The sequence below is a fragment of the Ylistrum balloti genome, unplaced genomic scaffold, assembly GCF_031769215.1.
Source record: "Ylistrum balloti isolate Yb309-2 unplaced genomic scaffold, AGI_CSIRO_Ybal_v1 Utg370678, whole genome shotgun sequence".
In the NCBI taxonomy this organism is placed as follows: Eukaryota; Metazoa; Mollusca; class Bivalvia; order Pectinida; family Pectinidae; genus Ylistrum; species Ylistrum balloti.
The window spans coordinates 16,635-29,909 of NW_026782409.1; the positions used below are offsets into that span (position 1 = coordinate 16,635).

General features: G+C 37.7%; 1 pseudogene; it reads right to left on the bottom strand.

Annotated features, from left to right (window-relative positions):
• Positions 1-59: 59 nt before the first annotated feature.
• On the bottom strand, positions 60-4,259 carry LOC132557476 (uncharacterized; annotated as a pseudogene).
• Positions 4,260-13,275: the final 9,016 nt, after the last annotated feature.

The following is a 13,275-nucleotide window of genomic DNA, read 5'->3' on the forward strand; positions in this document are numbered from 1 at the left end:
ACACTATTCTTTATAGTGGACCTCCTGAACAGTGTTGTTCAAACTGTAAAACTAGCTCATCACAGATCTTCAGAATCTGATGAAATTTCTCCCAGATCAGGTGCACCCCTTTTTAACCTATTAACTGTATCCATGATATGAATTTTCAAAAGGTCTCTCTTGAAATTGAAAGATTTTGATATTTGAGAGAATCCTTGGAGCTGTCGTCCTTGACACTCAGTCCAAGGATTTAACTTTGTGTGACAGTTAAGTGAAAGACTCAAGTCTCCTTTAATTTCACGTTTCCTGTGTCTTGTACCCTTATCCTTTATTTCTAGCATGTTATCAAAATTTTTGTTATTGAATTTATTACTGGAGCTACTTTGGACACTGTCACAATCGCATTTTCATTCTTGTTAGAACCAAGTCCTCGAATTAGGTCTTTCAATACTTTGACTTGATTTTCTTTTTGCATGTCAACTGCTTTGTTGTGACCCTTTCCACCCTTAGGTTTGGTGAAAAACATTCAGTTAGAAAAAAAGACCTTTCTCATTACCATTGGCTTCGCTTATCATGCTACACTGGTACTTGCTCAATTATTTTGACTTGATTTTCTTTTTGCATGTCAGCTGCTTTGTTGTGACCCTTTCCACCCTTAGTGTTTACAAAAGATGCAGCTCTCACCCGCATTGACAGTTTTGGAGACAACATGATTTCTGTTTTCAAAATATAGTCAATGCACTCATTAAAGTATTTAGATAAACATGAGTGACTCTAAAAAAAAGGGGATGAGAATTTTCAAAATGACATTTGTTCTGTATATGTCACCTTCTTTAATGGTGTCCTGAAAGTTCAGTAACAGTAAATGTCACTGCATGAAATTGCATGCATAGGAATTCAGGTCATCCACAACACCAACTTATAATATTTAAATATTTTTAACGAATACACTCGTGATTCCTTTTGCCGTTTTGATATCCAACCTGCAGCCACCTTTTGTATTTTCAAATGGTATCGACACCTGGTAATTAGCTCCTTGAATCTGGATCAACAGTTGAACAAGACCTTCAGTGACTGTAGTCTCTAAATCTGTTGTGTCTTTCTCACTGATAGCCTGCAGATTCACTGTGTTTGGAGATTTACTAGTACCTGCCTGTAAGCAAAAATGAAAACTTTCAGTGTATACAAAGTATTCACAAATATAAAAAAAGTATCTGTTTATGTTCCAAACTCCTGAAAACTAATTCAATATATCCTTTCTTGTTTGAATCTGCAGCCAGCATGGCATTTTTGTAACTCCTGACCATGTATAGTGTTAAAAATCTAGAAACATTTAATCTTGTATTATTGATTTTTTATTTGTTGTGTATAAACAATCTGCACAAATATATATCATTGAATAAATACATAATTATATCACAAATATAACATTACCATGTTCTGTTTTTTGGACTCAGAGTCCCTGAGTTCATGTTTATGCAAAAACAAATGTTTTTAAGTATAAAATTAGCTTTACTTTTCTGTAAAGCATTCTGACAATTATAACAATTTACTTGTGTCTGAGTTTTTATTTGACACTTTTATTATGTGTATTCTGGGTGAAAGAGAACTTGTGTGAACTGTAGGCTTCACATTCACCTCAAATGGCATCCAGCATTGGCTCACAATCTCATCCATGATGTCATTAAATAGCTTCTCTTTTGCTCTAGTTTTCAAATATTTCATGTTCTCTTTGAGCAGATGGTGCTTCAGTGTATAATCAAGATCTTTCATGCTGAATACCTTCATAGCATATGTGAGGAAATAGGCTAAGCCTGTAATCATAACAAAGTCCTAATGAGCCTGTGAAGACAAAAAATACATGTATAAGCTCAAAAATAAATGTGTTATACTGTAAAAGTTCTTCACTGGACCCAATTTTCACTAATTTTTCAATTTCCAACATTTCACAGGATTTGTTTTTTGCACTCTGTAGAAACAGTAAGTTATACATGACAATCAATTTTCACTGAAACAATATTTCGCATTAAACAGCAATAGTGAAAATTAAAGTCTTTTAGTTAAAGTTATTGTTTTATACATATGCTAAAAAAATCACTTAATCACATCAAGTGGAGAAATTCAAGGCAGTTTGAGGGAGAAGGGAGTGGGTGGGATGGGAGGAGTTCACTCTACCATGGCAACCATGATGAAATGAGGACGTTAACTATATCTTATAACTTGCTATTTCACAACACACTAGACAGACTGCATTGGAAGTAAACTAAAGAAGGCTTGGTGGAAAACATTCAGTTAGAAAAAAAGACCTTTCTCATTACCATTGGCTTCGCTTATCATGCTACACTGGTACTTGCTCAATTATTGTACATACCTCAAACCGACTTTTTACTTGACCATTGACATTTGTTCTCTGAATGACAAGTTTCAAATGGGCCAGTGTTCCAACATCTCTGCTGTAAGCACTTTGTACAACTTCTTGAATAACTTCTAAAAATGTAAACATACAGGTAAGCAAATGTCCACTTCATTATAAATTAGTATAGATACTATGTAACACTTATAATGTTACCATTCAATTCTAACAGCCACAAATCACAGTACAGAGTAAGTATAATAAGCTTACACTTTCGTTAATTTATAAACAACATATTAACCTCAAGAAAATCCATGACTATGTGAAACAACTCCACAATCACTGGATAGAAATGATCTAATCTTTCTTCCTGAGTATTGCACCCGGCTCGCAAGATTTTGGCACTCTGTAAGTTCACCCGTGTCAGCTGATCACCACCAACAGGAATATATAAATCTTCTAACTCTCCAGCTGAAAAGATTTTTGTTTCAGATAAAGTTGTGATGACACAGTAATGTGCTTGCTTATAGATGCAAATGAAAAGGACATGTCAATGACCAAATATTTGATGTGATAGTTACTACAATCTGTTGCAAACTTTTAGATTGGATGTATAAAACTTTTTAGTATATTTATCTCAAGCAATTTCATTAACGATAAAAGTTCAATTATATCCCAAAAATAATGATCATTTATCAGAAACTAAGTTATACCTCTTCCTGCTTTACAATAAATGTTGTTGACTTGTCTTTCAAATTGCTGTATAATTTCGACACACTGGTCATGGTGCATTTCGTTCTTTAACTGAAGAGGAAGCCAATGTATTGACGATTTCTGGGACATATCTTCCAAATCATGTGGAATGTGTGAAGGAACAACTGGCTTCATCCATTCAAATGCTTTCATATGCTCTACTAACAACCTGGCCAACAGAATTTTCATAGATTCTTTGTGTAGCTGTAACTCTTCCTTGGATGCAAGAAACATCATATAATTAACAAGATCAAGATTTCTTACTGGAGCGCTATCATCTAATTTGTCCACAGACACACGGTCAAAGGTGACATCCGATGTGAAAAAAACGCAGATCTTTGTTCTTGTTATCCATTCTCACATCATTCGTCTTCAAATAGATGTCAACATTATCACCATTTATTTTGCAATTTCTCCCTTTTGTACATTCTTTGATAATCTGCTCTGGTGAATATGCAGCAAAGTTGTTAATCACATGCCTCTTGGATTCATCAGACAGAGTTATATGTACTTTATTGAGCCTCTCAAGGAGCTTTAATAAAAAAAGAAAAAAATAATATATATTACCCCGGCAATGTGTAGGGGTATGATAACCAAATTCATGCACATGTGTAGTTTTTATCTGCTTAGTGTATATATAATGTACAATCCTTTATTTTACCATACTTATACTATATACTAGAGTAGTACACACAGGTAACACTATGATACCTTTCCTTTTTTAAACTAGTTATACATGTATTAGCTTGAACAAATATTGCTGAAAGGTAATTACTGTATCAACAATAAAATGGCTGCTGAGATAACCCGTATGAACCATTAATGCTATTCCCTGCGGATATGCTTTCATATTATGTCTGATGCTAATACTTGTACATTTAAAAACAATTCACAAACCAACCTGGCACTGTCATCTGTATGGAGATATACGTTGTTCAGCCTGGAAACAAGCTAAAAAAGATTTGATAGAAAATCAACACATGCTAATAATTTGAAAGTAATACAAGAATAACAACTGAAAATTTCTACACTATCCAGAAGACAACATAATCCGGTTATGATTAAAACATAGCATTATCTTCATGTTATAACAATTTATACAATTTGTAACTTGGTTGGATACATTTATGTTCTCAAAACTACATTACCTGCTAACCCTAACTGCAGGAGCCATTCATTTTGGATGATGTTGCGCTCTTAGATTACAAATACACAAAAATGCAGTGAAATTATGGTAGACCTGTTTATTTAATAGGTAGTATATAGATACAACCTAGGTGAAAATGGGTACACAAAGCTCTGCATGAACATTATATATACAAAGTAAATATTGACAGCAATTAATTAACTAGGCATGAGCAAATATATTGAAATACTGAGAATTTCACTGCATTTCTTAAAATTAGTAAAAACAATTTAGTAGTTACATCAATTAACAAACTTAGGTTAGTATAAACAAATAATGCTGGAACTTGGCTCAACAAAAGAAATAGTAATTTAGGCAGATTATCTTGAAAATAAATGATGAAAAATCTTAATATAGGAAAAAATGTTGCCATTCAGCATTACAAAGTGAGATTTTTTTGTTCAGCCTCTGGCTCATGCAAAATGGCATTGTGTGGTTTGTTTTTATCCGAGGAGAAAAGCAATTTAAAGAAAATATAAATAAATAGTTTTACACATCGAATATTAAACAAACAAAAAAAAAATAAAATAGTTTCCTTCAATCTAAGTGTTTTGATAATTTAATGTGCTTTTAAGCCATTTTCTCTATATAATTTTATTCATAGTTCTTCAGGTTGCTGTATTGTATGTCCATTGCTGTGTGTAACATATAATATGCTAAAGCTAAAAAGCTTTAATTTATAAAGCATGTTACTAAAGATGTTCAATCTTATTTTTAACTCAATCTTCATTTATTGAATGTAAACTATGGAGAGTTATATACTAAAACGAAAAAGAAACGCCGTGTAACCTAAAATGATTCTTTTAAATGATATAATTTAATGTTACATTATTTCATTCATTTTTGTATACAATTTCATCTGTTTGTTGAAGGTTCTATCGATTATCAATGCTAATTATGCCAAAAATATCCCCCTTTTAGCGATGATCCTTCTTGTATTGCGTAACACGGCCGGACATTTCAGTATCTTGTGTGTCCTCCATGCGCAGCTGTCGCAGCCCTGATTCTTCTATGCATGGAATTCATAAGGTTGTTAACCCTTGCAAAGGGAATGTTATTCCATTCTTCATGCAAGGCACGTGTGAGCTGGACCGGATTAGTGGGGGCATTTGGACGTCTCCTAACTCTCCTATCCAATTCGTCCCACAAATGCTCAATTGGAGACCAATCTGGACTGAATGCTGGCCAATCGATTGGGATTACGTTATTGTTGGCAAGAAATTGCTGACAAACTCTAGCGACATGGGGCCGGACATTGTCTTGCTGGAATATCAGGTTACGTGCTTGCACACATGGCACGGCAACTGGGCGAAGGATTTCGTCTCTATACCTTACGTCGGTTAAATTACGGTCAATCACGATCAGGGGTGATTTAAACCCATAGGAGATGCCACCCCAAACACATACTGAACTACCGCCAAACCTATCCCGCTCAGCGACGCACGCGTCAGTGTAATGTTCCCCTCGACGTCGATATACATAATGTCAGCCGTCCAAACGGTAGAGAGTGAACCCGGATTTGTCAGTGAAGAATACCCGTCTCCATTGCCTCATAGGAAAATTTCTGGGCGTGTGTGCTTGTAACCAAGCCAATCGGCGTTGGCGTCGCACAGGATTTAGGGGCAGACCAACATAGGGATGTCGGGCTCTTAGGCCATTGACACGTAATCGGTTTCGAACCGTATCAGGATGAATATGGCGGTTATGACTGCCTATAGTGTTATTTGCAGTTTCGGTAGCTGTGAGATGGCGATTACGTAAGTGAGAAAGTCTTATAAACCGATCCTGATGTGGCGTCGTGACGCACGGACTTCCACTTCACGGTCGGTCGATGACCCTCCCCGTCACTCACACACGTTGGACAAGATGTTGAATTGTCTGATTATGCACAAAATGTGCAGCAACCTTAAGTTGGCCCTGACCCTGCAAAAGCATTCCTATAGGCTGTCCCCGCTGGACTTTCGTCAATTGTGGCATGGATGTAAATTGCTGAATTCAAGTCAAACTTTGAAAAATCAATCCGAATACTTTAACAGTATCAAATAGACTGAAAATTTCCATTGGCGAACTCAATGACCTTCCCCTGCACAGGCCTCGCACAGACCGCGGAGGTCAGGTATTGTGTGATTTTAAACACTTGTACCTAGTGACTGTGAACAACACATCAACCTGACCGAGTGTCATTATTCAAGGCCAAGCAATAAATCATTTGTAGTATATTTAGTGTACCCGGTGTTTCTTTTTCGTGTTAGTATATATAAAATAAATGGTATTTGACTATTTGTGCATAACAGATATACAGAGATGGAATTCAATATGATTCTCATACTAATTCTTTATTGACTAATAAAAAAATTATAAGGTGTAGTCTTCCACCAATTATAAATGTAACTATATTAAATGATACTGTAAATAGTGTTCTGGATATTACGACCCTGTCTCCGGTTCTATATTGTATTCATTACTCATGCGCATGCCTCTGAAAAACACTTATATTTTCCGGTTAATGTCCTCATGGTGTGATCATTTCGAGCTCTGCTGGGCAGATCTCTCTAAGATGGCTCTAGATACAATCTAATGATTGAAACATGGTGTCAGACGGATCTTTATTAATGAAAAGACGGAAACATGGCTTTGGGATGCCTCCCACCACCCGGTAAACTTGATTTCAACTCGAAATCCGAATCCAATCTGTCGGAAAATTGGAAAAAGTTGAAAGAAGAATTCACTTTATTTAGCGATCTCGCTCTGAAAACGGAAGACACTGAGAAATTAAAGATGTTCAAATATTTAATTGGACAAGAAGGACGAGAAATCTACAACACACAAAGAAGGACGGGAGAGGAAAAAGACCAAACTCTCAAAAGGGTACTTGATAAGTTTGATAAATACTGTCAGCCCAAAAAGAACGAAACTGTAGAAAGATTTAAATTGAACATGAGGGCTCAAGGGGATGAAATATGTCTTGACAAATGTGAGCCACTTCGTAAACTCACTAAGCAAGATGTCCAGTGGCATTGGACTCCAATGCACTCGGACGCAGTAAAGGAAATTAAGAAACTAGTAACATCACAGCCGGTGCTACGATACTATGACCCAAAGGAGGAACTGACTCTCCAATGTGACGCCTCAGAAAAGGAACTTGGAGGAGCGTTATTACAGAAAGGCCAACCAATCGCGTTTGTCAGTCGCACACTTACCAACGTTGAAACGCGCTTTGCGCAGATAGAAAAGAAACTTTTAGCAGCAGTGTTCAGGTTGGAAAAGTTCCACCAATATGTGTATGGAGATCTAGTGCAGTCACAGTTCTCAGTGACCACCAACCCCTGGAGATAATCATAAAGAAACCGCTTCATACTGCTCCTAAAAGACTGCAAAGGATGTTACTTAGACTACAACGGTACATCAACATTGTGTACCACCTTGGAAGTCTCATGTACTTAGCAGATACCCTGAGTCGTGCATATCTGAAAGACAGTCAACATGAGGTCTCAGATTTCCATGGCGATGTTGAGTCAATCCTACCTATAGAGGAGACCAGACTGAGCAAATTTCAAGCAGTTACAGTTTCTGATGAGAATCTCAAAGTTCTCATGAAAGTGATCCTTGAGGGTTGGCCAGAGAAAGTATCATCTACTCCAAGAGTGGCTCAACCTTACTTCAAAGTCCGAGATGAGCTGTCGGTACAAAACGGTATAATATTCCGCGGGAAACGTGCTGTGATTCCACTATCGTTCGATCGGAGTTGAAGACCCGTATTCACTCATCACACTTAGGATTTGAAGGATGTTTGTGACGAGTTGTGAGGCTGTTTATTTGCCAAACACAATCGCTGAAATACAAGAATTCATTAAACAATGTGACAAATGTCGTAAGTATGAAAGGTCACAGTCGAAAGAAACTCTTATCTCGCATGATGTTCCAGACAGGCCATGGGACAATGGGACCTGTTAATAGTACCAACAAAGTAACCAGCTTTAGTGTTAAAGATTTTAATGTCCCACAGTCCATAGTCTTTAAGAATGTTAACACTTGCTCAGGGTCCCATGAAACATTGTTCCTGGGCAAAGCCGGTCGTAAATTGAAAACTCCTTTCATAAATCTCTTGATCAAGGGATGAGTGCCACATCCTTGGCTATTAATAACAACAAATGTGGACAACATTGACCTAGCGCTGTTAATGGCACTATAACCAAGTCCTTTGTGGTAAAGTGACGTTAAAAACCTCAAAATGTCTGATATCAGGTGACACGGCACAAATGTGTTCCGGACTCCGTAAAATGTTGAATACTGCTTGACTGTTGATGGTCGCCATGATGACAAGATGATCTGTTCAACATCTGGCGGAATTGACAACATTCGGAGGGATCTCCTGACACCCGACAAGCCATTAATGTCATCTTTGGAAGGTTGTTCCTGTCCCTGGTTCCTCGGTGCGGATGACTGAGGATTCTGTACGGGTCGCCCACTAAGTGAAGCCTGCTCTGATCCACTGTAAAGATCAGGTGTCTCTGGCACTCTAAAACTAGATGTGTCAGCTGTTGATGATTTCTCACGGTACAATCGGGACCTAGCATTCCTGGATGGCTGTAACCCTGGTGTCTGATACAACACTTGGCCCGTGGTAGGGTTTGTCCTGTTAGGGGGACCGCGTCAGCTAGACTCGGCTGGGTGCTGCTGCCTGTACCATTCATGTTGGGTCTCGCGGCATGTTCCCCAGAGCTTTCAAATTCTGGCTGGAGTGGGAGGTCTGGCTATCATCCCCTCTAACCTACTAAGGCTGGCGTTAATCTGGCCCATCTGGCCTCGAAACAGCCGCAGTAACTCTCTGGAAGATTATGTATTCCACTCTGTTTGGTCTACATTCGGGCTTGGGGTACCCGAGGAGTCGTCACTAGGCTGAGATGGCTTATCATCTTGTCGTGCCAGTAATGTGCTAGTTACTGCTGCCTTCGCAACTGGCATGGCCTGCTGAAGGTTATCACCCTCCACTGTACTCCAGGCCGTCCTACTCTACTGGGTAAAGTCTGAGCAGGGGGATTCCGCAAGTGAAATACCTTTCACAGCTTCCATCAGCGCCGCCATTCTAGGATATTTCAGTTCCTGGTCGTGGCTAGCCATCCCACCGCTGCCACCAAAAACGTGTAACGTGTAACGTGTGCAGGGTGTGCCCTAGTTGGTAGCGCTGGCAGAACAGGCCCCGAAACACGCAACGTTTCCCCTACCAGCGGCGATCCGATAAGTTTGGAAAAGGCTATTGGCTGACAGTCACAGCCCGGAAAGTAGGATATCGACTGTCTGGGTGCAGCCCCTCTCTAGATACTGGCAGGGTATGGCGGTCTAAGGCTCCAGCTTACAGCTGTGAAAAGTGAATCGGCCGATCCACGAACTATACAGAGTAGCCGTGCTTAATTATGTAAGAGGTGCATACGCTTATAATTCTGAAATAACTACTCCTAAATTATACCTAAAGGTTATCCAGTAATTAACAATTAACTATCTAAATGACCAACATAACAAGGGAAATAACTCTTACATATTATTAAAACAAGGTGCACAGAGGCATAACGTTACAATATGTTGGGGTGATATGGGTTGGGGCGAAATGTCGCACACCCGTATATATTGCAGCGTCGTTTTCATATTTTATGGTGTACCATGCAGGTAACCTGAAAGGAAAGTATGTAAAAAGTGGGAAATGGTGACTTTTGACCTCTGACCTTTGACCTACATATCAGCAACAAGTAAATTGTCTGTTTGGAATCTGTCGAGTATGGAGAGCACCAGATTAAAATATTAAGTTCTGCTGTTAATATGTACACATTTTAATAACATATTTTAATAACATTTGACCTTGACAATCAAGATTATAAGACTTTTTTCTATATGGGTATGTAGAATAGGAATATTCCACCCGAGGCTTGCCGAGGGTTTTTACCACATTTTGTGATCCCGAGGGTGGAATATCCCTATCCTACATACCCATATAGCAAAGAGTTTTTTTCTCTTATTTCTGATCTCATATCAAATATTTGCACTCACCTCGCGGTAGCCAGCACTGGACGCCGCCATTTTTCAGAATTCTATTTTTTTTTCTTGTGCCATATACATAAAAAAAATGATGAAATAGATTCTCCATCCCCGAATTTTGCAAACTACGTTTGCAGGCGAAAACATATTATGGACTGTGAATGCCAACGTCAGTGTTTCACTGTTTTTTCTTCAAGCGGGCTGGGTCAAATACCCTGTCAAATATGTCACCCAGAGACATGCATAGGCATTCAAATATAGTGCCTTAAAACACGCAATAAAACAACACTTTTAATATCTACTATTGCTCAATGTATAATATATCATAAACACATTTAACGTCTTTGAACATGTTGGTCAAGTTATTAATGTTAATGCACTTATAACACTGTGACAAGCACACTCCTTTTGTCCACCATTTTATTCACACACTACTCTCGACAAAGTTATCTTCAAAAGAGTAAGAGTGAATGTACAGGGGAGGTAATAACTGAATTGAGCATGGTAAGGATTATCTCCCTTATCTCATTATAGTCTATTAACATTAATTACAATCTATCTTTTTAGTGACAGAAATTATTCTTAAAACGTTGATGATTGAAGAAAACATATGTTAAAGTGTAGCTTTAGTGCATGTGCTCGGTCTAAAAATAAAAAGGTTTTGTCATGAGAAAATGAAATTTACAGAGAAATTCGGGAAAAAAAGTGAATAACGAAGTTATCGCTGATTTTTTGAAAATCACACCTGAATGCAAACCGACAAATTCCGATTTTATTTCTTGGACCGGAAGTGACGTAAGAACGGTGACCCGCCAGAGACAGTGGACATATTGAAGCGATATTTTATAGCGACATGATGAAGATAATTACCAAAGAAAACACCGGGATCACGTTATGGTTGACGTTGCGTGGCAGGCGGATGTTCGAACACTAACGCTAATGGTGTTTCTCTGCATAATTTCCCGACAAAGAGGCCTGATATCCATCGTCAATGGGTGGCATTTGTCAGAAGAAAACGGAAAGACTGGGAGCCTACTCGACACTTCGTGTTGTGCAGCGCTCATTTCCAAGAGGATTGTTATCCCCTGAAATTCCGTTTGGGACTGCTTGAGTCAAGTGGGAAAACAAGAAAACGCTGAACGAAAATGCAGTGACCACTATATACCCTACATGTTTGACAGCAACTACGCCACAACCTGGTAAACGAGGATCTTTTGTTGATGATGTTACAACACCCAAATCTTCTGCCAAAAGGCCAAGGTCAGCATTCGTCAAACATGACATCCAACGAGTGAGTATTGTTGTGTGTTTACTTATTCTAACTGATATTACGTGTTGAAATTTCTATTCAAGAAAGAAAATTCCCTGTTGTGATTAGTAATTTAGTACTAAAATTATTTTTACTATAATAGATGATGATAGAATATGATGAAGCTGAGAATGAATCAGAAGATATAAATCAAGAAGGAGGATCAGACAAGGAATCAAGCATGGAGGTAAGATTTAATTTATTAGCTTAATAAAAGATAATATGTAATATGAATTTATCACATTTAATCCATAATTATATTTGCCGTAACAAATGATAGATAACAGTAACTATTCTTTTAATTTCAATTATCTGAATATTGTTTTAGTGCATTGTCATATCATTATGACAGCAATTATTTTTGGAAAAAAATACAGGTTTTGTTTTACTTTTTTGTCGCATTTAGATATATTCACTTGTTATGCATATATGTTATATGTTATTGATTTTTTCAGGTAACTGTCACATGCGAGGGGCCTAAAAAAAGTCAGTTGCTTCCCAGAAGAGTTTATCTCGACCGTCGCAAAGGTCTCATTATACACAGACAAAATTTAAAGGAAAGAATAAAGGTAATTGTATGATATTCATTTTCCTTTGACTGGATATTAACTGGATTAGGAGAACTTGTTATAAAATTTTCAATTTTTCCATTAAGTGAAATTAGTGTACATACCGTTCCAAAAGTTTCATCTGTATCATGCTACATGCAGTAATACAAGTGTAAATTTTATTTGTTTCAATTTGAAGAATGTCAGGTAAGCGGACCAAAAACTAGGGATATTGGTATCATGTGTGACAACATCCCCAGCCCACAACTACAGGGACAGCCTGTTACCACAGTACCCCTGCCTGACCCAAGTCCAGCCAGCAGTGATCCAGGATCAATTTTTTCTGAGAATTCTTGTAGTGACAAGGATTATGAAATAGAAAGTGACATGTCAGATGACAGTGAAGGGGAGGATGACAGGTATTCAATATATAATGCAACTTTTGTTATGTAATAGAGATGATGGTATATAATTTCATAAGTAAATGATCATGACCAGTCTTGCAATGATTATTGACAGGACAAAATGGCAAGTGAAATCAAAATATGTCCCAAATTTTTTTTATTTGAATAGGTTTTTTTGGTTTCAAGGAATATTTGAAATCCTATAATACACTTACGCATACGTATGGGATTATGAAAATGAAATAACAGATACTTTATTGAATGAGTGGTGAATCAATTTATAATCTATATTTCTTTTTTCAGACCTGAAATTAATCGAAGATTTCTTGTTGAGGAAGGGAAGCTCATGAAACTTTTCCACAAGTGTCCTCAATGTGCACAAGTAACCTGTGGACAAGTAGGACACATACGGGGGTCGTACATCAGTATTGAACAAGACTGGATTTTGTCAATATCACCGTGTGTGGACGAGCCAAAGTATGATTGGATCTGTACCGTCAGGGAATCTTGCCATCTCGTGTGCATTTCTGTATTCTGGATTACTTCCCACAAAAGTTCTAAGGTTTTTGGACTTCCTCAAAATGCCCAGTATATCATACAGTACATTCATGTCACACCAAAGATAACATCTCCAACCAGTAATTTTGAACATTTGGACAAGTCACCAGGATTTCTTTTTTGAGGAAAAAAGAACTGCTGGAAAGCCTGTATGT